Below are 18,525 nucleotides of genomic sequence, written 5' to 3'. Positions count from 1 at the left end.
AAAGACAGATTTACTCAAAACACAAGCTGCACCAAAGAGTCATTCTAAAAGGGTTGGCATCCACAAGCCACAATGTTCTGGTATAGGCCTCATTCTAGCAGTAAAGATCAAGAAGCATTTCAACACAGACATTCATATATATGAGGCTCTACAAAAAATAAATAAGAAAAGTATATTATATGGCAAAAATACTAGTCTCAGAGTTCTAGCAAATTTTAATTCAGGTTTTGTACAATGTTAATATTGCTATCAATTGAAATTTCTACTGGTAAACACTAAACAGAAATGGTTAAGTGGCTTCTAAGAATCCAAAAATCTATAGATAAACCAGACACATTTTACAAGCATTTCTGAAAAGAGGTAACAAAGGAGATCAAAGAATAAGATACACTGCTCAGAGCTTCTGTAATCAGATACTGAAAGTCAATCAACACAGGCAAATCTCCAATTATTGTATTCCCAGTGGCAATCATCGACAGGGTTGTTTCTGGGTCATACTCCATCCATGTAATTTGCACCCTGAAATCTCAGAGAACCAACATTTTCAGAGAGAATCTCTCGTTTTAAGATCTAACCTTCTACAGTAACGTTATCCCCTCTTTAGTAAACAGTTTTTTCTCATGCATAATATAATTCTCTAAATTATCCTTTATTAAAATTCCTTCCCAAAAGTAAATTTTCTGAAATTATCTAAATTATCTTATTGCTTCTAAATAAGTCAATTACAGATGCCTCCAAACAAATTTATATTTGAGTAAATAATTCAGTGTTTTTTCTTCTGCTAAGGTTCAAAATCAAATACGGTTTTTTCAAACTTAAGAACAGATGGGGTCACATATGACTTAGATACACCAAAGTCCCATTCACTTGCAGAAGAAAAGGATATCAAAAGCAGGCCTTCTCCTAGGTCAATGTTTTCTTTTAGCATTGTGCTTTGTTCTCTGGGATTAACTTACTACTATAGCACCATGTATGAAAAGCACTCAGCACTCAGGGAAATAAATTACCTGCTAAACTAAGCGCCACCTCTCAGTCAGTGTGGTTACTCTACTCCTCTCTATTCACAATACGAGAATGCAACCGATATTCATTTCCTAGGAAGGTTTTCACTGAAGCAATCTTTCCTGAATCTTTCATTCTGAGCCATCCCTCCTTTAATTTTTCTAGAATATTGAACTATGATGGGGTATATGCTAATGAATACAGTTAAAGACTCAACTTCAGGCTAAGGAAGAAAGAAAAATTTCAGAGAATTTTTGGAAGGAACTGGGCTCCGCAAAATTAGAAATAACAAATACTGGGTACCTGTAGGTCGACCAGGACTCTATTCCCCAAAACTAATTTCTAAAATCTATTCAATAGGAAGTTTGTTTGTTTGTTTGTTTGTTTGTTTTGAGGAAGATTGTCGCTGAGCTAACATGTGTGCCAGTCTTCCTCTACTTTATGTGGGATGCTGTCACAGCGCAGCACCATTCTGAGTACCATACTATTAATTTTATAATTCAAAAAATGTTTCCTCCCTAGAAATTTTTTGTCATTTTCCTAGAGTTTTGCTTTGCTACAGAAAATATGTATATTAAGAGGCATTTGTATGTGTATGTATACTAAGGACTGTCTATTACTCCACCCAAATGGTCAAGGATTACAGTGTCTGCTAGGTCCTGCCTTCCTGAGTCTTGCCAGGACGTCAGAAAAGCCATGTATTTTATAATGCTTTAACTAGGAAAAAAGATGAGGGTAAGTCCCTCCACTACACTCAAGGTTATGCAGTTAATATGCCAAAGCACCTGACATCGTTCCTTCCTTGCTCACAGAGGCCTTGGTATGGAAAGTGAACCAGATGCCCATCCTCCATCTCCTTTTACCTCCAACAAAGGTGTCTGTGTGCAAACCCTCTAGCCTTTCTCTGTCACTGCTTTGAACTTTTTTAATTCTCAAAACCCCCAGTCCCTTCCATTTCCCAACTACAGTGACTCAGAAATCATATAACCAATTTTCTTGGATTAATCCAAAGTATATAAAGTAAATTTACATGTACTTTAACTTCTCTTTAGGAGATTAGTATTTAAGAAGGGATAAATGTACCTCCATTTTCTTAATATTTCTGTTTTGCTGATGGAAAAAGAAAATGTCCAGGTGCTCAAATAATTTACCTCTCTTTTTCTAGTCAATGATTCCACACCACTCCCGCGTTTTAACCTGCCACTTCTTGGCAGCATAGCATAGATTGAGAGTGAGCTCTGGAACCTGATGGCAGCTCTTGCCCCGACTGTATACTTGCAGGCTATGTGGTCTCAGGCATATTATTTAACTGCTTTGGCCCTCATTTTCCACATCTATTCCAACACTTCCTAGAGGATTAAATGAAATAATGCATGCATGTGGCTGGCACATTGTAAACTTTCAATGTATGTTAGTGGAGAGGTTGAAATGTTTCTCTCTCCAATTACAAAGGAAACTCCAGATTCCTATTCCTGATCATCCCTGCCTATTTCATTTACTAAGACCGAATAAATCTCCACGCAGAAAAACGATGGCCTAGATATGAATCTGAATCTCCAGGTAAAAGTGGTATTTTTCACATAATTTCTCTAACTGTCTTTTTGTTCTGAATAGATAACCATGCCTCATAAGCAGACGATGCCATGTGAAAAATGAACATGGACATTTGAGTTTATATGTAACTCGCCAAAAGGCTGCATAAGTAGGAGAGAGAGAGATTAGAGTCAGTAAGACACAGGTTTGAATCCTTGCTCCACAATTTACTCATTGAGTTATTTGATCTTTCTCTTGCTCAGAGTCCCATCTACAAAATGGGGTGATAGTAGTTACACCTTATAACCACAATCAAATGAAGCAATGTGAGTGAAGCACTGGTTCAAATTAAGCACTCCAATGTAAGCTCCCTCCTCTGGGTTAAGTACGACGAATCTAAGTTGCAACCCCCTCCCCAGCAAAGTTGCTTCTTATCCCCAAAGGAGCAAGGATGTCTGAATAGTAGAGATTTATTTGTGAAAATCTGTTCTTAATATTCTTCTAGCTACATAAACAAGTGATATGTACTAATTACATTGAGGTTTTATTTTTTGAAATAAAAGGCACAACATACACCATAAACATAATAAAAAGCCAAAGAAGATAACAAGGGAACAGCTGGTATAAACTGCACACATCATTCAAAGAGGCAATGGGGCCAACAGAGTTTTTCAATAAAAGCAAAGAGAACACTAGGTGGTAACGAAATGGATACTTTAGATCTGGGGAAGCAAAACATATTCACTACTCTTCGGGATGCCAAGGGAGGCTTGGATAACATCTCCTGTCTTAATGAGCTAGACTTCATTCCCAGCTGTTCAGAACAATGACAGAGTTCACTGCGGCAGAGAATCCGTACACAAAAACTCCAGAGTCCCTGGAGCCAGAGGTGCAGGGCAGATGCTAAATCATACATCTGATGGTGTTTGGATGCATAAATGAACAGGGATTTTAAAAAAAAAAAAACACCTTGCACATCCTGGATCTTTCTTCTCCAATAGCTGTCAAACTTACGTGTATTTTCTAAATCTCTTCTCCTTTTGTTCAGACAAATGTGTTGGCTCTGAGCACTTTTTTTTTTAAATTAATCAACTTTATTTTTAGAGCAGTTTTAGGTTTACAGGAAATTAAATAGTAAAAAGAGTATCCACATATCCTTTCACTTAGAGCATTTTTAAGGGTCCTGGCTCATTTAAAATATTAAATGATCACCCAAATTTGAATGAACCAATAAAGAAAATGACCAAAAAAGAGAATTTGAGACCTTATTCCTATTTAGGTTTGCATAAACCAAGTGATGGTGACAACAATCTGAATACAATATAATGATCAGCCACAGAGAAAAAAAATGTATATATAGCTGCAGATTTAGACAGTACCTATCCAGGGCATCACTAAAGGCAAAGCCAAAGTCATAGCAACTGATAAAACATTTGAGTGTATCTGAAACAATCAGTATTTTCACAGCTACTTAATAACATTAACACCTCCTTAACCTCCATATTTGCTAAGACTGTAAGGAAACATTTCATAATTAGTCCATCTCCAATCCAGATTCCTGAGATCAAGGCTCATAGCTTCCTTTATGTTTATTAGACAGCTACTTTTAATTATGGAACTGCTCCCTTTTGTTTTTAATAAGATGAGGTGCTCTACTGGGTCATGCAGACACATTAAGCAAAAGATCATCAGTTAAGTTATCATTACCGAAAGGAAACAATTAAGTGGATAATATAGTGCAGAGGTTCTCAAAGTGTGATACCTAACTTGTCAGACATGCAAATTCATGGGTCCCACTCCTGACCTAATCTGGGGGATACCCAGCTGTCTGTGTTTTAACAAGCCCTCCAGGTGATTCTGACGCAAATAAAGTTTGAGAATGATAGTATATTCAAGGATGTTTGATAATGAAAAACAAAAAAGGAAGTGAAAATGAACAGTAAATATGTTCCCTCCCTCCTGTTTTCCTGTGCTAAAAATAGGAAAGAATTTTGATTATTTTTAGAACAATGTTCCATTTTCTTTGGCAATTTTCATGACTGATCTGTAGGGCTTCCTACAATGTCCTACATAATAGAAAACTTTCAACTAGTGCCATCTTTCTTAATTGGGTACAATTCATATATTTCATGCATCACAATATGAACTGAAATTTTTTGTTTTATCTACATATAATTTTTCCCTTCAATACAATTTGAAATTTATTCTAACTAGGGTTTTTAACTAAATTTGTTTTCTTTAGTTTTACAGTGGCTTTCCAGCCTTCCTAAACTACCTTCCACCCTACTGTCTAACTCTTCTCATTCCTTTACCAATAGTTCAGGATGTAATATGACAGACACGCATACCACAGGAAGATTCTAGGTTCATGTAAAGATCTCTATTTGTATGCTCGAGCCCTTAGTTAACCAAAATAAAAGGCCCAACCATTGCATGACTTAAATATGTATTATTTACTTCAAATCAACTACAGCTTGATGCAAGAAAAAGCCAATTAACGGATGCGGTATTACAGTTAGTGTCCCTTTAACTTTGCACCCTTTTCTATTTTCCCATTAGTCTCTCCAGTAAAATTAGTTACATTCTTACTGCTGATTTTCTCTAATGTGCCCAGAGAAGTGAAACGCCTTTGTGAATCGATGTGTTAAACTAGGCAGCCATGATACATTTGTTTGCTGCAGGAAGCTATGTCCTGGTGAACTTCTCTCTTAAGAAATAGAAGGTAGGATCAACGGGAAAAGTTTTATAGAATCTTAGATCATGAATTTAAAAAAAAAATGCTCTACAAATCAGTTTGGTCGCTCTTCTTAATCCAGTGAATAATTGCTTTATTTCAAATTACTGATCTTATATCACAAACGAATTCCTAACCTGACATCAAACTTGGATAAAGGAGGAGTGGTCAACATTTATAAATGGGATTAACTTATTTGAGCAAATGGGAAAGAAAAAGATTGGGTATTTCTGTCAAACTGATTTATGCTTTGATCTACACCATCACAAAGAAATAAGAATTTCTTAACATCTTGGATACGATGTTGTATTGGTCTCTCAAGTGAAGAAAGAGCCAATTATTGGGGAAAGGAAAATAAGGCACCAAACATATGTCTCTTCTGGCAGAAGAAGCTAAAGACACTGAAACCTCAGCAGCCTTATAGGCCTCATCTGTTAACGTTTAAGGAAGTCAGCCCTTCAGGAACAAAAGGCAAACAACAGTCTCTCTCACTCTGGAATACTAGCTCAGGAAAAATATTGATCAAAGAAGCAGGAATCCCTTCAGAAAAGAGCTTCTTCATCTGGGGTCCATGGATAGAACTCAAAAAGTGCATGACCTCGGATGGGGAAAAAAACCTATCTTTATTTTACTAACCACTAACTAAAATTTAGCATTTCTTTTAATTATGATCACAGGCAACAACTATAATAGCATTAACATACCTATAACTTTGTGACCAATAGAAATCAACAATATTTTCATATCATATTACAGTTGTTGCAAGTATCTCAAAATTACACTTATGCTCATAACTACTTTGAAATTATAGTATTATTAGACTTGTCACTAGATCTTGTTATTTATTATAACTGTATTTCAACATAGTTCATTCCTTTTGTACTCCTATGCATTTTTTATTGCATTTAACAGCCCTATTCTGAGAAGCTGAAAGGGTGATTTTCATGATTCAAAAAAGGTTAAGAACCCTACTTTAGAAAGAAGTAAGTAGTATGGGAAAGAGGAAATACTCCCAAGCAGTCCCTGAAACTCCAGCATAAACTCCACCCCAACATGAAGAAGAATTTTCGAAGAAAAACATATGCTTATTGTTCACATCTGAAATCCACGAACACACTGGGAAGCAACACCAGCTTTTCTCACTTGGAAACTCAATAAAACCTTTAAAAGGTTGGGATGGCTTATTTGGTCTCAATAGGAATAATTTCCAACAATCAGTTTGACCTTAGAAATATTAACCTAACAGCAGTGGCTGCTTTGGGAAAGGAAAAGGCAGCACAGTGATAACTCAGCAAACACATCATCAGGAGCCACATCTTCCTCAGTCCAAAATACTACCTACGGTACCACTGAAGGGATACTACAAGGCACTTCAAGAACCACGGTCCTTAACAGTATGAGAGCAGTAACTAGCAAATAACCTGTGGTGGACAATGCAAGTGGCTAAATGTCAGACTTACAAGACTGAATAGGTCAAAAGCTCTTTGTATGGAAAGGATTTCAAATGCCCCAACAACAAAATAACTTAGCGTAATTCTAGACAAGAGATTAAAAAAATCACAAACCAACATCTTTATAATTATCAGATATGTTTAGATAGTTCAATCTCTGTACATAAGAGATATTCCTGAAATAACGGTTTATAAGTTAGACATTTTCAATGTGCTAAAGTAAGAGCTCATTGTTGAAAGGAATCTTACAATAAGATTAAGTTGTCTGGGACCGTGCTTGGGAAAAATATGGCAGTAAACTATGATCTCAACATTACATAGATCTAACCAAACTAATTTATAGGGAGCTATTAACCATTAATATATTTAAATCCTTACTGAATTTAATATGTAGCATGTGTGTTAACAGAGGTGTGCACTATGTAACTCATCATCTGCCATTAAATGCTATGATATTCTAAACTTTAAACTTTTCTTTCTGGCATTATCTTCTCTTCTAAACTATCCCAGAAGTGAGTAGTCTCAAGCAAACACTACATAAGAAGCTGTGGCATATAATAGTGATTAGCTGGAATTTTAACTGAGGGTAAATAATAAAGTAACGATAAATCTTATCTTTAAGGCATACATTTCTTTACGGCATCAGGCAGAAGCAAACACAAAGTGGAGAGTGGCACACCAGTAGGCAACTTGACGTCGCTCAGAAATGAAATGCTCCAGATGCCCTTCAAATGGGATAGTTTCTGAAAAGAGTTCAAAACAAACCAGTTGCTTTCATGGCACGGCTTTCATATGGCCATATCATAGATCCTTAGGCAGATAGGCTCCTATTTCATTCTAGTCACCCATAAAATGAAACTTATTAAAATCACATGTATGCAAGGATCTTACAAATGGATATTTCTGAGCAGACTCTGTGCATTTAAAATGCTCTTCAGCTGAAAAGAAACACCTTTTCCCTCCTTATATAGAGAATCTTCAATGTTCTACACGCCTCTATGCTATATGCCATCCCAATTTTTAAAAAATCTGCACACGCAGTTATGATTCAGTTGAAAACAAAGATAGTGCCACTTTAATTGTGCCCAATGAGCCCAAAATATTAAACTTTTATTTTCAAGTAAAAAAAAGTGGCTTTCACCTCTCCCTCTTCCAATGTAGTATAAATGATAATATATTATTTGTTATTCAGAAGGGAAGAGTTCCATACAAAATGAATGACTTCAATTGCCTCATAAATAAAACATGGATAAATGTCTTGGTAAAATAAATTAAAGGAGCATTTGTATTTGATCACTCCATCATATTACTGTCTTTACCTACAAGCAGAAGAAGCTGTTATTGTGTATTTCCTGAAATTCATTATGTGTGAAGTTCATAATGGAGAAAAATCACCACTAAGTTATGGCTGAAACTCAAACAAATCACACACATTATGCATCTCAGAGAGATTCAAAACACATTAAAGGAACAAAACTCAGAAAAGATAATGGTGGCTCACACCTGTAGTTTGGGGGTTTGTATGTTTGTTTTGGAAGAGCTTTTGCTAGCTTGACTATTTTGAAAATTAAACTGTATCACATTACTGAATGTTAGTATTAAACTTTCATTTCTTAAAATTTACTAAAATGGTTGAAGAGAACAAATATTAGTCTTAATGAAATACCTGATGTTTATTTAATGAACAGGACTCATGAGATAAACTACTTAAATTCATTTTTAAGGAAAGCTGAATCTACGTCATTGTTATCATACTGTTAAAGTTACAAATACATATGAAAGAGAACTGGAATAAATCGCAAATAATAAATACAGTATATTTTGCTCTGGGGTGTAATTCTAGGTTATCTTTCATTTTTCCCATTCTTGTTGGAATTCATTGGGGGCAATACAAATTTCCAAAAATACACAAATAAATAAGGAACACATTGTTTAAGAGAAAGCATTTTTAAATAGAAATGACAAAAACTACTTTCAGTGAGATAATCATGAAAGGAAAATCTTTTTTCTCACATGCTATGGCAGACTGATTTACAAACATAAAATCTTAATTACAACCATCATAAAAGATTAGGTAAAATAAAAATCATTCAACTTCTAAGAACTTCAAATTTTCAACTAGAGTTTTCCATAGTATAAACAGTTCTAGAAGAACAATATTAAAATAATGTTAGTAAGTGTATCCAATGCAATAAAAGTTAAAGCCTGATTCATACAAATGTCACTCTGCAAATTTATAAACACTGTCATTCCCACTACCAATATTAAATGGCTCAGTTTATCATCCAGATCATGTAATGTGCACATACTAGCCCTGAAGGGTCAACATTCCACCTAACATCCTTTTATTTATTTTATACACCATCACCGACAGTAATCATCCTGCCTACGAAACTTATTTCCCCTCATACTGGGCTATCTGAAACACATACTTGTTCGATTTTTATGGCTAAGTAAGGGAAGGCATAAATGAAACTCAAAACTTCACTCCCTTGCTGAGTTTCTTCTAGGGAGGAAAAGGGAGCAAAAATTAGGGGAAGAGAGGAAGAGAAAGTACAGAGAGAGAAGAAGAAAGAAGAAGAGAGGTGAAATAAGACAGGAGGAATGAAGGTAGGACATCAAGAACCAAAAGGGAGAAGAATTAGCAAGGGCAGCAGAAAGATTTCCTATAATTAATTTATATAAACTAATACATTTGTGTTATCTGCATTTATAATTTGACTCCAATAACCATTCCAATTTTATTGGAACACCTATTTCATCTTTTAAAATATTTCACACCAAAAATCATAATCGATGCTACATTTTACAATAATTTAATTGACTACTTTTCTCCCATTTACTCAAATCAGCTTCATCAATTGACAATGCATTCGTCAGCATGTCACATCTCAGTAAAACAAGGGCCCCGAAATCTAATTCCTTCATACTCAGATATTACTCAGTTCCTTCTTTGGGCTAGATTTTGTGATTGTCCCTAAAAAGACTAAAATGAATAAGGTAGCCCCAAGTGAGTGAGATGGATACAAAAACAGTAATTAGAAAACAGTGTGGTAAGTAGAGGTCTTATTGTGCACCCCAAGGAGGCTTGTATCTGGTAAGAACTTTAGCCTTTCTGTCATATTTGTTGCAGTATTATTCAATTTATTTTTTTAGGCTTTTAATTTTTATGTTTAGATAATAAAAGTTTTTACATATTTACGTGGCAATATTAAATTATCCTTTCCTTCATGAGTTCTTTTAAACCAAAACTCTTCATATATCCAAACATCTAATAAATATTTACTTTTACCTTCTAACTTCTTATGTTTTGATTTGTTACATTTACTCTTTTAACCATCATAATTAATTTTGTTAGATAATAAAACACAAATTAGACAGATTTTTTCCCAAATTGTTCTAGCACCATTCACTCACTAAATCCATTCCACATTGAATTATCATAAACAGTAAATTCTTAAAGAAACTGAGATGTCTTCTCACTCCCATTGGTCTAGTGATCTGCTCCACCATGAGAAATGCATCTGAAAACTGCCTCGAAATGGCAGTGGCTGGCAGACCTGACTTCCTATAAATGCCAACTTCTCTAAACTGTTTATAATTCCCTTTTGGAGGCTAATTTGGTTGTGGTCAACTTCTGACAAACATTTTTGTTCATTTTCTATGAAGAAGTCTATATGGATTCCTCTCTGGCTTGGCTTTTGTTCCTTCTAATTATTTTTTTAAAAATTTTTCTCATAGGTGGGCGGAGTAAAATGGCGGGGTGAGCTGACCCGGGATTCTCTCCCCTCCAAAATACAACAAAAGATTGGAAGAACTGAATTTCAGAGAATAAACATAATGCCAGCTCATTAGAGACCTACAATACCAAGAAGGCGGAGATCATAACCTTGCTTACACCCTCGGAGGCACTGGAACGGTAGGAGAGAACATCGCTCCCTCCCCTAGAGTCTGCAATTGCTGCGGCGCGGGTCGGGAAGGAGCGGGGGAGGGGCCGCACGACCAGGGGATCATCCAGGACTCCTGCCGCTGATTCAGTGGAGACTCGCTGCCGGGGGGGAAAGCTTCCGTCCGCAGGGACCCTATAAATCAAGGGCCTTGGGAGACCAGAGAACAGAAGTGATCTGAACCCAGATCGGCGCGTGTGAGTAACAGTCCCTCCCCCCCAGCAAAGCCAGTGGGTGCAGCCATCTTGCCCCGAAGGCGGAGAGCTCATAACACGCCGCTCTCGACCCCCATCTAGTGGCAGAAGGCTGTAACTGCAACTGAATTCTACCACCATGAGAAAAAACCGCTCCTCTACCATCCAGCAATTTATAAAAGCCCCAGACCAGAAGGAAAACAATAAAAACACAGAATTAAGTCCTGAGGACTTGGAATTAGGTAAACTAAGTGATAATGAATTCAGAGCAGCTATAATCAAAAAACTCAATGAGGTAGAGAGAAAGATAGAGAAACAAGCCGAGTTCTGGAGTTACTTCACAAAAGAGATTGAAATCATAAAGAAGAATCAAACAGAATTACTTGAGATGAAAAACACAATGGACCAGATAAAACAGAATACGGATTCCCTGAATGCCCGTGTAGACAACCTAGAGGAGCAAATCAGCATAATCGAGGACAGACAGGCTGAATGGCGCCAGACACAGGAAGAAAGAGAACTAAGAATTTAAAAAAATGAGGAAAATCTCCGAGAGATAATGGATTCAACGAGGAGTAAGAACATAAGGATCATAGGAATTCTCGAGAATATGGAAAAGGAAAATGGAGCAGAAAGTGTGCTTAACGAAATTATTGAAGAGAACTTCCCAAATCTAGGGATCAATGGAGAAATGTGTGTAGAGGAGGGTTTTAGATCTCCTAGATTTGTCAATGTAAAAACACCCACCGCAAGGCACATAATAGTAAAGTTGGCAAATAGGAATGATATGGAAATAATACTCAGGGAAGTAAGAAAAAAAAAGAGAATAACCTATAAAGGAGCCCCTATCAGACTGTCAGCGGATTTCTCTACAGAAACCCTACAAGCTAGGAGAGAATGGAGTGATATATTCAAAGCTTTAAAGGACAAAAACCTTCAGCCAAGAATACTCTATCCAGCAAGAATTTCCTTCAGATATGAGGGAGAAATTAAATCTTTTCCAGACAAACAAAAGTTAAGGGAATTTGTAACTAAAAGCCCTCCATTACAAGAAATCCTCAAGAAGGCTCTCATACTTGAAAAAAGAAAAAAGGGAGAAAGGGGACACAATCCACAGACTAGGGAGACCGATGGATAGAACCAGAACAGGATAGCAAATATTCAACTATAGCATTAGGATAAAGGTAAGGAAACTACCAAAACAAGGACTATCTTAGCACTCTAACTACAAATGAATAAGACGAGTTGGAATAAAAAGTGAAAATAATTATTTAGGAGGGGAAGAGCAAAGGGTCTAAATCAGTATTGGTCGAGTAAGTAAGAGACCACCAGAGAATAGACTATATTATACACGAGATTCTAAATACAAATTTCAACGTAGACACTAAAATAAAGTACAGAACAGAGTCACAAATCATAGATAAGAAAAAATCTAAGAAACCCAGCATAAGAAATTTCAGTATTAAATGGGTAGTCTAAAGCACACAGGAAAAGAAACACAGGAAAACAAGATAATGAGTGACAGATTGACAGCATTAAGTCCACATGCATCAATAATCACTCTCAATGTGAATGGATTGAACTCTCCAATAAAAAGACACAGAGTGGCAAAATGGATTAAAGAACAAGATCCAACAATTTGTTGCCTCCATGAAACACACCTCAGCCCCAAGGACAAACACAGACTCAGGGTGACGGGGTGGAGAACAATACTTCAAGCAAATAGCAAGGAAAAAAAGGCAGGTGTTGCAATTCTCATATCAGACCAAGTGGATTTCAAAATAAGACAGGTAAAGAGAGACACAGAGGGACAATATATAATGATCAAAGGAACACTTCATCAAGAAGAAATAACGCTTATAAATATCTATGCACCCAACACAGGAGCACCAAGATTCATAAAGCAACTATTAACAGACCTAAAGGAAGATGTTAAAAACAACACAATAATAGTAGGGGACCTCAACACCCCACTCACATCAATGGACAGATCATCCAGACAGAAAATCAACAAGGAAATAGTGGAGCTGAATGAAAAACTAAAACAATTGGACTTAATAGACATATATAGATCACTCCACCCTGAAAGAGCTGAATACACATTCTTCTCAAGTGCACATGGAACATTCTCTAGGATAGACCATATGTTGGGAAACAAGGCAAGCCTCTACAAATTTAAAAAAATTGAAATAATAACAAGCATCTTCTCAGATCATAGTGCTATAAGGCTAGAAATTAATTACAAGAAAAGAGCTGAGAAAGGCACAAAGATGTGGAGACTAAACAACACACTACTGAACAAGCAATGGATCATTGAAGAAATTAAAGAAGAAATAAAAAAATACCTGGAAACAAATGAAAATGATAGCATGCCATACCAACTCATATGGGATACAGCAAAAGCTGTATTAAGAGGAAAATTCATCGCAATACAGGCACATCTTAACAAACAAGAAAAATCCCAAATAAGCAACCTTAAAGCACACCTAAGTGAACTAGAGAAAAAAGAACAAATGAAGCCCAAAGTCAGCAGAAGGAGAGAAATAATAAAAATCAGAGCAGAAATAAATACTATTGAAACAAAAAAGGCAGTAGAAAGGATCAATGAGACAAAGAGCTGGTTTTTTGAGAAGATAAATAAAATTGACAAACCATTAGCCAGACTTACAAAGAAAAAAAGGGAGAAAGCTCAAATAAACAAAATCAGAAATGAGCGAGGAGAAATAACAACAGACTCTGCAGAAATACAACAGATTATAAGAGAATACTACAAAAAACTATATGCCAACAGAATGGATAACCTAGAGGAAATGGATAAATTCCTGGACTCTTACAATCTCCCAAAGCTCACTCAAGAAGAGGCAGACAATTTGAACAGACCAATCACAAGGAAAGAGATTGAAACAGCAATCAAAAACATCCCAAAGAATAAAACCCCAGGACCAGATGGCTTTCCTGGGGAATTCTACCAAACTTTCAGAGAGGATTTAATATCTATCCTTTTCAAGCTATTCCAAAAAATTAGGGAAGATGGAACACTTCCTAACACATTCTATGAGGCCAACATCACGCTGATACCAAAACCTGACAAGGACACCACGAAAAAAGAGAACTATAGGCCAATATCACTGATGAACATAGATGCAAAAATTCTAAACAAAATTTTGGCAACCAGAATTCAGCAATTCATCAAAAGAATCATACATCAGGATCAGGTGGGATTCATACCAGGGACACAGGGATGGTTCAACATCCGCAAATCAATCAACGTGATACACTACATCAACAAACTGAGGAATAAAAACCACATGATCATCTCAGTAGATGCAGAGAAGGCATTTGACAAGATCCAACAGCCATTTATGATAAAAACTCTGAACAAAATGGGCATAGAAGGAAACTACCTCAACATAATAAAGGCCATATACGACAAACCCATAGCCAACATCATACTCAATGGGCAAAAACTGAACCCCATCCCCCTGAGAACAGGAACAAGACAAGGATGCCCTCTATCACCAGTCTTATTTAACATAGTACTGGAGGTCCTGGCCAGAGCAATCAGGCAAGAAAAAGGAATAAAAGGAATCCAAATAGGGAGGGAAGAAGTGAAACTCTCGCTGTTTGCAGACAACATGATCTTATATATAGAAAACCCCAAAGAATCCATTGGAAAACTGTTAGAAGTAATCAACAACTACAGCAAAGTTGCAGGGTATAAAATCAATTTGCATAAATCAGTAGCATTTCTATACTCCAGTAATGAACCAACAGAAAAAGAACTCAAGAATACAATACCATTCACAATCACAACAAAAAGAATAAAATACCTTGGGGTAAATTTAACTAAGGAAGTGAAGGACCTATATAATGAAAATTACAAGGCCTTTCTGAGAGAATTGGATGACGACATAAGGAGATGGAAAGACATTCCATGTACATGGATTGGAAGAATAAACATAGTTAAAATGTCCATTCTACCTAAAGCAATCTACAGATTCAATGCCATCCCAATCAGAATCCCAATGACATTCTTTACAGAATTAGAACAAAGAATCCTAAAATTCATATGGGGCAACAAAAGACCCCGAATTGCTAAAGCAATCCTGAGAAAAAAGAACAAAATGGGAGGCATCACAATCCCTGACTTCAAAACATACTACAAAGCTACAGTAATCAAAACAGCATGGTACTGGTACAAAAACAGGTGCACAGATCAATGGAACAGAATTGAAAGCCCAGAAATAAAACCACACGTCTATGGACAGCTTATCTTTGACAAAGGAGCTGAGGGCATACAATGGAGAAAAGAAAGTCTTTTCCACAAATGGTGCTGGGAAAACTGGAAAACCACATGTAAAAGAATGAAAATTGACCATTCTTTTTCACCATTCACCAAAATAAACTCAAAATGGATTAAAGACCTAAAGATGAGACCTGAAACCATAAGGCTTCTGGAAGAAAACGTAGGCAGTACACTCTTTGACATCAGTATTAAAAGGATCTTTTCTGACACCATGCCTTCTCAGAGAAGGGAAACAATAGAAAGAATAAACAAATGGGACTTCATCAGATTAAAGAGCTTTTTCAAGGCAAATGAAAACAGGATTGAAACAAAAAAACAACCCACTAACTGGGAAAAAATATTTGCAAGTCATATATCTGACAAAGGCTTAATATCCTTCATATATAAAGAACTCTCGCAACTCAACCACAAAACATCAAACCACCCAATCAAAAAATGGGCTGGAGACATGAACAGACATTTCTCCAAAGAAGATATACTGATGGCCAATAGGCACATGAAAAGATGCTCATCATCGCTGATCATCAGGGAAATGCAAATCAAAACTACACTAAGATATCACCTTACACCTGTTAGAATGACAAAAATATCTAAAACTAATAGCAACAAATGTTGGAGAGGTTGCGGAGAAAAAGGAACCCTCATACACTGCTGGTGGGAATGCAAACTGGTGCAGCCACTATGGAAAACAGTATGGAGATTCCTCAAAAAACTAAAAATAGAACTACCATACGATCCAGCCATCCCACTACTGGGTATTTATCCAAAGAGCCTGAAGTCAGCAATCCCAAAAGTCCTGTCCACCCCAATGTTTATTGCAGCACTGTTTACAATAGCCAAGACGTGGAAGCAACCTAAGTGCCCATCAACAGACGAATGGATAAAGAAGATGTGGTACATATATACAGTGGAATACTACTCAGCTGCAAAACAGAACAAAATCATTCCATTTGCAATAACATGGATGGACCTTGAGAGAATTATGTTAAGTGAAATAAGCCAGCAAGAGAAAGTTAATCTGTGTATGACTCCACTCATATGAGGAATTTAAAACTATGGACCAAGAACAGTTTAGTGGATACCAGGGGAAAGGTGGGGTGGGGGGTGGGCACAAAGGGTGAAGTGGTGCACCTACAACATGACTGACAAACATTAATGTACAATTGAAATTTCACAAGATTGTAACCTATCAATAACTCAATAAAAAAAAAACTGGAAAAAAAAATTTTTCTCATGGTTTAAAAGATAATACATACTTGTTTTTATGCATTTTATTTACATGTTTGAGGTTGTTCTGAATGTAAATCTTCATTTATAACGTATTTCTTCTTATTAAATAGTCTCATAAACATTTTAATTAATACCTAATACTTTCTAAAAATTAGACGAAATATTTACATACCTACAATTTCTGTATTGTTAAGCATGTAGGTAGTTGCCAAAATTTCACTGCTGCAGTAATATACCTTTTGTGTGTGTGTGGTAAAACACACATAACATAATTTGCCATTTTAACATTTTTGAGTATAGAGCTCAGTGGCATTAGGTACATTCACAGTGCTGTGCAACCATCACCATCATCCATCTCCTTAACTTTGCCATTTAAATGAGTGGAACTCCTATAACTCTGTGAAGTTCTCATTTAGTCTCTCTTGTCCAATATCAGTCTCTTTATGGTTATGGTATCCCTTGGTTCATGAGAAGGATACACAACTAGATATACACATTTTAGGTGGATATATGTGTAAACGGTAGTTGGTGACTAACCCGCATCATCAATGGACAGAGTCACACATTGGGAAAACCAAAGGTAAACAACTCACCTTGAAGACAACGACCTGAAGCAAAAATCTCTTACACGAACATGTTCAACTATGAAAGGTTCAAATTCTGTAAAAAATGAGCAGGCAGTTTGGCAGTAACCAGTTACCACATCACCCAACCTTTCCACTTCTAGGTATACAGGTAAGCAAAACGAAACACATGTCCACACTAAATCTTACACATGAACATCCACAGGAGCATTACTCACAGTAGCCAAAAAGTAGAAACAACTCAAATGTCTATCAACTGATGAACGGAGCAATGAAAATCAACGAAGGATTAATACACGCTACAATATGGATGAACCTTGAAAACATGATAAGTGAAAGAAGCCAGTCACAAAATACCACATATTGTACAACTGAATTTATATGAGATGTCCAACAAAAGAAAATACTTAGAGAAAGAAAGTAGTCAGTAGCTGCCTAGGACTGGGGAAGATGAGAGGAAATGGGGAGTGAGTATTAATGAGTACAGGATTTCTTTGGGGGATAAACATGTTTTAAAATTGATTGGTGATCATTGTACAACTCTGTGAATATCTTAAAAACCATTGAATTCTACACTTTAAAAGGGTGAATTGTATGGTCGTGTGAATTATATCTCAAGAAAGCTGTGTTTTAAAAAGTTTAAAAAAAGATGCAAAAACAAAACAAAAAAGCTCCCTCAAACCTTCTAGTTTTTATACAGCTGCTGAGACTGTCATACGACCCACATTAGACTGTAATTTCAATAATGACGCATCAAATCCTTCAAGTATTTTAAAAGCACTGCCATTGAGCAATGATTCAACTCAAAGATGTATTGATGAGCGTCAATTAACATCAAAGACACATTTTCTATTCAGATGGATGAAACCACAGTTATTGACAATAATGCTTTTCAATAGCACGTTTTCATTATCTTGATAATGATTATAAATTGTAAGAAGACAGGCTGTACATAAGTTCTTTAAAACTGGCTGTCCTGGGACATCTATTTTTGCTACTGTAAAAAAAATTGGTTTGATGAAACAGAAGTGCCATTGGAAAACTCAGTGTCCCCTACTACTGATGGAGTGACCTCAGCGGTCATTAGAAGTAAAGATTGATAGCCCACCTAAAGAAAGGATGTTCTGAAGTTCTTGCAATACACTGTATTGTGTATCAATATTAACTGGTTGCAAAAAAATATTAGTCCAGTTCTTTCCCCTCCTGCAGTATAATAATTAAAACCAAGAATAGTATAAAGTCATATCACAAACAAAATGAGCTAGTAATGAAAGTAAACTATCTTGTAGAGATGCTTACAAAAGAAACAACATGCTCTAAAACATTTATTCTTTTGACATTAATATTGACAATATTCTATTGCCATTAAGAACCAGAGTTTACTACTTGGTTTATCAATCTGAAGCTCTAAAACATTTATTCTTTTGACATTAATATTGACAATATTCTATTGCCATTAAGAACCAGAGTTTACTACTTGGTTTATCAATCTGAATCTCTCATTAATAATAAGGAATAAACCAGCGGTGGCAACAAAAAAGTTC

The 18,525-nt window shown here is 36.0% G+C and overlaps 1 protein-coding gene across 1 annotated transcript in view; it reads right to left on the bottom strand.

Moving 5' to 3' along the window:
• Nucleotides 1–18,525, bottom strand: part of EXOC4 (exocyst complex component 4) — a 736,410-nt gene that overhangs the window by 486,034 nt on the left and 231,851 nt on the right. The gene's annotated exons all lie outside the window — the stretch shown is intronic.

Source organism: Equus quagga, chromosome 8 (assembly GCF_021613505.1).
Source record: "Equus quagga isolate Etosha38 chromosome 8, UCLA_HA_Equagga_1.0, whole genome shotgun sequence".
NCBI lineage: Eukaryota > Metazoa > Chordata > Mammalia > Perissodactyla > Equidae > Equus > Equus quagga.
This window is presented reverse-complemented; position numbering and strand designations above follow the sequence as displayed.